Below are 8390 nucleotides of genomic sequence, written 5' to 3' on the forward strand. Positions count from 1 at the left end.
GACAAAAAAATGCTTTTGGCAACTCTAAAGCACAATACAAATATAAGGCGTTACAACTAGAATTCTTCCAATAAGCTCTCTCTAAGAGCAAGTCTCCCTCTACAGGAAATATGAGTAGAGCTGAATTATTTCTATGTACTTCTCCTAAAAAGATTTGTTTGACATGCAAAACTGTAAATAATTCCTAAAAATGGGAGGAAGGGAAGGAAAGAAAGAAAACTCGGGTGGGACTAGACGAAGGCAACAGCAGAGATGTTTTTTTAAATAAAATAAAGCAATGCAAGAGAAAGCAAACTGGATCTCAGGGATCAAGTTCTAACTCCATCATTTACTATCTACCCACATTATCCTGGTTACTTCTCCAAAGACTCGAGTTTCCTCATGTGTAAGCAGAAATAATAACTCATACAGTTGCCTCAGGGATTAAATGAGATGATATTTATATACAGTCCTTAGCACTATGTCTTACACATAGTAAGTGATAAGTGAGTGATTACTGTTGTTGATAAAATTATTATTAGACCTGTACACTGACTGGTGACATTCAGGAAGAAAAAAGAGCCAAGAACATGTCAGAAGGGAAGGTGACAGAGAGCTAAGTCTATAAATTCCTGTTGGGAGACCAAGTTTGAGAAACATAGATTACACAAAGCATATTTCAAATTAGATGTAACAAATGTCGTATCGTGTCTCCAGGATTGCTGAAGAATCTACAGAACTCTAGAGAAGTCTACAGATTTTGTAGCCAAATTCTCGAAGTCATAAAAGCAGAAGAGCAATGACTGCATGTACAGAGCAAGACCCCCACCACCAATGACAAAAAGGGCTTAGTGATGTGTACCAAGACTCTCCTGTTTCCAAACTTTTGATTTTTTAACCTTTCCTAGACAGAATGAAAGCTGGGCTCCATAGCAAAGGCACACCAACTCGGCTTGCCAAAAATAGATGGCATTAACAACTATGCATAGTCATTTAGGTTTCTGTCATCTTGTTCTTTATCCTGGGGAAGTTGTTATATTTGTGGTCAATTTTCGGTGTTAAGTATTTTTTAACTACATCATCTTCAGTAATTGCAAAAGTAAGAAAAGTGTTCCAAAATTAGGAATCAGATAGACATAGCGAATAATTGTAAAAAGTAAGAAAACAAGGGGAAAGGTATGAGAAACAAGAGGGAGGGACTAACACTGGATGCTGTCTGTGTATGGGGGATCAGACTTACAAGTTGTAATAACGTCTATGCCTGTGGAATCAGGAAGAATCAGCAAGACAAGGCAAACAAGAAAGCGGCATGTGTGGCCAGAGAATCAACATCAGTTGTCAACTGGTCTGGAGAAGGCAAGGAGCTTGTTTAACAGTTTAAAAGCTAAGCATAGCAGAAGTGCTACTATTTCAAAACTGCCAAAGTTCGAGGCCTTTTTGAATTTACCCAACATCAGTGTGAATGGCCAGCTCACCGTATGAACTGGCACTGATAAGGTCTTCTGTAAGACCTGTGCAGAGATCATCTAAGAGGGAAGCTACCTGTCTCAGTGGATGTTCAACATAGACAAGACTAGTCTATTAGGGGAAAAGATGCCCCCAAATTTCTACCAGCAAGGAGGTGAGAGCATACCTGATTTCCCTCTGAGGCATCAGCTCACACTCCTCTTTACTAAGAATAACCTTTCAAAACCAAACCTGTACTTAGAAAAATGTTAACTTTCTTTCTTTCTTTTTTTTTTTTTAAATAACAAAGCATAATTGTCTTAGTATCTGCATGAGGGGCACCTGGGTGGCTCAGTCGGTTAGGCATTCAACTCTTGATTTCGGCTCAGGTCAGGATCTCAGGGTTGTAGATGGAGCCCTGAATCAGGCTCTGCACTGGGCATGGAGTCTGCTTAAGATTCTCTCTCTTCCACTCCCTCTGCCCTCCCTGCAACTGCCTCGGATATGTGCGCTCTCTCTCTTTCAAATGAATAAATCAATAAAATCTTAAAAAAAAACAAACAAACTTAAGTACCTGCATGAAATTATGGACTGAAGATCTTAAAAATTTTGTCAGTCAGGTGGTGGTAAATGGAAATAATACACCATCGTTATTAATTTAAGCTGTGTAAAAATACATATATATGTATACCCATATACATATATATTTAAATTTGTTTTGCCATTTTTGTCTAATTGTAATAATATATGAGCTTAAATCCTGGTTTTAGTTCTTCTACTCTTCCTATTAGATTTTAAGCTCATCAACCATAAATTATCCTACTGTGGGCATTTTCTACCATCTTACCCGACTCAGACAAGGAGAGGACACTTACTATATTCAATCTCAGAAAATGTGCCTCTGGAACTCTATGATGAGTTTGGTCAATCAGGACATGGACAAAGGAGCTGAAGTGTCTTCATCTTAGTGGATGGTACCCGTACCACTGCCGAGATATACTTTCTCTCCTGAACTTTAAATCTAGTTGAGTTTACTGTGATCCCAATACTTTGATAACCAATTACAAACGTGAACTATTCTTGGAACTTCATTAATAAAATCATTTGGACCATTCATTCAACAAAGAAGCTTTTACTGAGTAGGTCTATAGGAGGCACAGTGCATTTCTATGGCACCTTTTATTTTACAATCCCAAAGAGCTTTCAAAGGTGCCCTAACAGAAAGTATCAGTGACTGAACTTCTCTTATTTTATACATGTACCACACTCTATTCAAAACCCTGATCCATGGGGCATCTGGCTGGCTTAGTCAATAGAGCATACAACTCAATCTAGGGGTTGTGAGTTTGAGCCTTATATCAGGCGTAGTGACTGCTTAAAAGTAAAATCTTTAAAAAAAAAAAAAAAAAAAAGGGAAGAAAAACCCCACCCTGATTCAGGCATAATATATTTAGCTGCTTGTGGAAATAAAAACTAGAAGGGCTAAGACTATCAATCATTAACTAAATTCCAACTTCACAATTCAATCCAAAAAATACCCAGTGCCAAGTGATTTTTTTAAAGTTATAAGCCAAAATATACAATGATTCAAACATTCCATTAGGCAAAGGAGCTAGTATAGTTATAATTTCTCATTTCTAAATCCTTATGGGTATGGTTCTAGGTAATAAATCAAATTTATCAAAAGTCCCACTCAATGGTTACATTTACTTTGCACCAAGAGCAACTTCTTGCAATTGATTATTTCACATTCCAAAAATAACTTACCTACTTGGGTGTTGTTTATTTTGAAGCTCTTTCTACAAAATTGACCACTAAATCTATGTGCACCAGAGAAATGTATTTTCCTGAATTAATTTTTTTGAAAAAGACCTGAGAAAGACCATCAAGAATGAAAGAGAAAATACGGATAGAGATTAAGCACAGATATACAGGTATAAGCCAGAATGTTTGAGCTGGAATCCTTGTTCTATCATTTTCCAGTTATTTGGTCTTGATACCTCAGTTACCCTGTCTATAAAACAGAAATAATAAAAAATACCTACTCTGTACAGTTGTTATAGGAATTAAACCCAGGTAAATTAGTACATGTAAGATTCTAGCAGCAATCAGCATTATGTAAAGGGTTTACTTATTATAATTATCATGACTAGATCATCAAATCATCTACACAAACGACTTTTCCTACTCAAAACCTTCCTTAATTGATCTAGTAGAATTTAATCCCTCCCTCTTAGGCTTCTCCACAAAATGCATGTGTATTACAGTTATTTGGGTGCATTTCCCTCACATTAGATTGTATCTCTCTACAGAGATGACAGCTCATCTGAGTACACCAGACAGCAAATATTGTTCACTGCTGTCCTTCTTTTCCCTCTCTCTAAAGGTTCTGAACAATTATACCCTGTCAATTAACAAACCTTTACCTGGAGACCGGAGCTTTATGTAACCAGTACACTTAAATACTGGTCTTACCTTGCTCAATAAGAGCTCTTAAGACTTAAACAAAATTTTGTGGGTGTGGAGAGAGAGGGAGGAAAGAGGGATTAATATGTTTAAACAGCTAAGGATTTTTTCTTAACTAATTTATTTTTTAAAAAATTCTTATACCTAAAAAAAAAAAAATTCTTATACCTTAAAAGCTTATTTGCATTATTTCATTCAAAAAAGCCCATGGTACTTTTAATATAAAAATACAGTAGCATAATTTCTGCATATGTCAAGTCTAACCTAATCATAACTTGCCCATCTGCTGATTTTAATGTAATCCTGGGCATGCTAGAAGACAATATGTTTGCTTCATTCACCCAACACTATTTATGTAAAATAAAATCTTTTTAACATTACATTGAGATGCAAATCGTTCTGGCTTTGATTTGTGCCCTCTTTTCCCTCTTAAAAAAAAAAAAAAAAAAAGCCTCCCCCCCCACCCCCCCAACAAGCCTCCAACTTATTCCGGATCACTGGGAAAACACTTTCTAAAGTATTATCCAACTTCACTCACACAATGATGTTGCCCTCACTTTGAGAGAACAGAACTTTTCTGAAAACAAGTGGCTGAATTGAGTGCATTTTCTACAAATTTTCCTCCAGTTTTAAAGTGTTCTACCTTTTGAAATTAAATTTTCAGCATAAAAACTGCCAAGGACACCTATTCATTTGCACATATTTTCCTAGTCTCTATTCTTTGACCCATTTTAAAAGAAACTAAAAAACAGAAGGCTGAAAAAGAATTGCACCCATTTAATGTGGCTTTTCTCATTTTTTTCATTCCTCAGTGGCAGGGCCTTTCAAAGGAGTACAAAAACTACACCCAATTTATTTCTCATCCTAAACACATCCCAGCCAAATGGAAAACATTATCAGCCATCTTAACCAGGAGAAAAACACAAAGCTAAGCTACATCAAACCTTTTTTTTTTTTTCTTAACTTTTGAGATCAGGATTTTTCACACGAAAGTACTTTAATGAACCCATGCAATCAACAAAGGTAATCACAATTTAACATCATATGTTAAACTAATTTCTCTTCCTCAAACAGTCACAATGGTGGCTAATTCACCTACAATACCTCTCAGCTACTGGGTAGAGTATAATAAACTTAATTGTTTTATATATCTTGAGGCAAACAAAGAAAGGTTGATCAAAGACAAAGAGGTTCCCAGTATCCTATATACATATATGATTGAGACAAAAAAATCTGCACAGAGTTAATAAAATTGGGCTTAAGCAACAATAGATCCTGCCTTAAAGTAGGGAGACCTGACAAATTAAGCTCCCACCCCATCCCCACCCCCTTAAAGACAAGGTCTCACTCCCATCTTACAACCAGGAGGCATAAATTAAAACACTAAGAGTTGTCTCCTCAGACTTTAGCCCTAAGAAAGCTAATTTTGAGGCCTTTTCCGAGCAACTGACTTCTGTCAAAACTTATCACAAGTTATGTGAAACAGACAAGAGCGTTGGTTCTGCATTTTACCAAGTGAGAACAGCTTCACAGCTTTTGGACAAGCCACCACTTCCAGCACCTCCAGCTCTCCCCCCTCCCCCCAATTTTTTTATATCCTTCCTCCAGACTTGCAATCCGAAAAGTGATCCCACAAAAACAAAAGCAGCATCAGTAAACGGGAGGCCACCGGTTTTGAAAATAAAGTTTGTTCCCTTGCCGTCGACCTGATAACTTTTTAAAGATGAAACGTCTCCTACTCGACCGGGTACAACCTTTCCTATTCCCTTAGCAAACAAGCCCTCGTCTGCCCCCGAGAGTAAAGAGAAAAAAGGGGAGTGGGACATGATGATGTTGAAAGGAGGGTCTACGGTGCCAGGGGCAGGGACCGATTTTGAGACCGGTGTTGAACACTCCGTGCTTCTGGGAGCTAGCAGGCTTTACCGTGTTGTGTCGATCTGAGAAATGTTTAGCAATCTGACGCATCAGTTTTTAGGAACGGTACACAAGCAGCCCCCACAATTTGAGCCATGCCTGGAATCCTCCTTCTCGGTGACATCGGCTGGAGGGCACGGGACGGGCGAGCGGGGGGTACCAGCAGAGGTTCCGCGACATTTGTTATTGTTTATGAAGCCCAGGCAGGGACCGGGATCGGGGTGCTCGGGGGCCGAGGAGTGCAAGGGGAGAGGGGCAGGGAAGCACAAAGATTCCTCCCGGGGCTCGCGGCTACCTCTCCGGGGACGCGGGACTAGTATCACCTCGGGGAACCAGAGGGCCAAGGCCGTCGCTGGAGCTTCACTGGAGAGACACTGCCAGCCCCGACATTAGCCCGCTGTCTCTGGACACCCAAAGACACAGAAGATCTCCTCCGGCTCCTGCTCGCAGAGTTGGGGCCCGCGCAGCGAGCGGGGCCCCCAGCCGCGGCCGCCGCGCGCCGCATCCGCGTACTCACCTGCCTCCGGTCGCGCCCGCGGCCGGCTCAGCCTCCGCACGGACCGCAGCCGGTCCGCGGCCCGTCCGCTCCCTTTTGCCCGCTCCGCCCTCGCCCCGCCCCCGGGAGGTGGCACCCGCGGCCGCGCCGGAATCTCGGGGCGGCCTTCCTGAACTCTCGCGAGCCCTCCCTCCTCGGCTTCTCGGTGGCTGGGCCGGTCAGACTCGGCCCTGACGTCATACGCACCACAGCCGGAAGTAGCCTTCTGTCGTCAACGCCGGCTCGTCTGCCCCACCCACCTACTCCTGGTGAATTCTTGATGGCCCTGGAGCAGTGAACTGGCAGTCACTACTTCCCTCATTCATCAACCTCACCTCACTTACCTTTTCTGTATTCAAAGCTGGTTCAAAAGCTGGTCCTTGAGAGAGTGCCCAGTGTGGTGCCATATTAGTCTTAGTGACAGAGTTTTTCTTAATACTTATCAATGTAATGCAAAGAGTAAGTCACAATGTAAAGCAAAGAAATGGAAAAAGGTCTGGAGATAATCCCCACGAATCCACACATTTTGCAGATTAGGAAAGGGTGGTCAACAAAGATGGCTTGGCTGACCAATTTGCTTAATCAGTAGCTGTGGGATCTAAATGCCTCCCAAGTTCCTTGACCCTTTTCCATCTCACCATGTCTCCACTGCAAGGGCTTGAAAGGGATTCAAATTTGGAAAAGCCACAAAAAACTTGGAGGCATTCACGAAAAACTTGCTTAAATTGTCTTGGAAAATCTAAAATAACTGACAGTACTGGGCTGCTTTAGGATCTGAGAACTAGGAGGGAAAAATCCTTGTGGTATAACTCAAAAGGGATGGCTTTGTGAAGATGATGCATTTGACTTCGGAGAAAACAGTTACTGGGCAAACCAAATGAGAGAATCATTCCCAATTATTGTTAACAAATTTATCTTTGATCTGAATATTGGAAGTGTTACAAAATACCCTTGACTTTAGAGACTACTAAGACAGTATGTGAAACTGGTGTTATATTTGCAAAAAGCATAATTATCTTTAGTTTCACCAAGAGGAACTGATAGATGCAAAAGACATAGGGAAGCATCATGACATCACTTCTCTCTTCTTCTCTCTTTTTTTTACACCCTGTGCTTTCTCATATATAACTTGGTAACAGAAAAAGCACTACTTTTGTAATTAGTGCATTCTTGAGGATATCAGTTCCACCGATACCATATGGTCCTTTTGAGACTCAAGTAACAAATGCCATATATGAGTATAAGGAGGTTTAATTGTGATCAAACATGCTTGACAAAGGCCTGTACACCTCTGTCCTTTCACTATACACATACATATATTAATTCAAATGAGTAGGATGGAGAACATTTTATGGAGTGTTCTATACCAAATTTATGCTTTCAACTATGTCATACATTTTTCCTAGCACTGGAGTAATATGGACTAATCTAGGGTATCAGAGTAGGATAATATGGAGGCTAAAGCTTTGACCTTCAGTTTCTAAACTGAGGTTATTCTAAACAAATTCCCACAGGAAGTTGTTGAAGTGCCTATGCTGATATAAATTAAAGCCATATGCCCTTCAGGAAACGTGTTGAAATCTGGGGACCTTTCTCAGAATATTGTTCTTAAATGCATAAAACAAATTTTCTAGGGTTACAAAGGAAATTGATTTTATTGGCATACAGTTATCAAAATACTAAAAAGCGAATTTGTGATATAGTTATGTGATAGGCAGTTTCTAAGATGATTCCCAATAATCCTCAGTTCTGATATTCCTGTCATGTGCAACCCCCTCCACTTGAGTGTGGGTCTAGTGACTTGGTTCTGAGAAAAAAATACAGCAGAACTGATGGGATGTCACATCTCATAAGTAAGTTACAAAAAGAATCTGGCTTCCATCTTTGCTATCCTCTCTTGCTCTCTCCCTTGTTCATTCTGGTAGAAACCAGCTTGCCATGCTGTGACCTATCTTAAGGAAAAGGCTCGCTTGGCAGGAAACTGAGAGAGGTCTCTGGTCAGAAGCCACCAAAAATTGAGGCACTCAGTCCAACAACCCATGAAGAAGTG

The 8390-nt window shown here is 40.3% G+C and overlaps 1 protein-coding gene across 2 annotated transcripts in view; it reads right to left on the bottom strand.

The window, feature by feature from the left end:
- Positions 1–6413, bottom strand: part of STK38L (serine/threonine kinase 38 like) — an 89374-nt gene extending 82961 nt beyond the window's left edge. The window contains exon 1 of one of the 2 annotated variants that reach the window (XM_080812017.1): positions 6323–6408. The gene's annotated coding sequence lies outside the window, so the exon portion shown is untranslated. Of the gene's footprint in view, positions 1–6322 lie in introns of both variants that reach the window. The other variant, XM_080812016.1, reaches the window with a different exon arrangement.
- Positions 6414–8390: the final 1977 nt, after the last annotated feature.

This window comes from Martes martes (assembly GCF_963455335.1).
Source record: "Martes martes genome assembly, chromosome: 8".
In the NCBI taxonomy this organism is placed as follows: Eukaryota; Metazoa; Chordata; class Mammalia; order Carnivora; family Mustelidae; genus Martes; species Martes martes.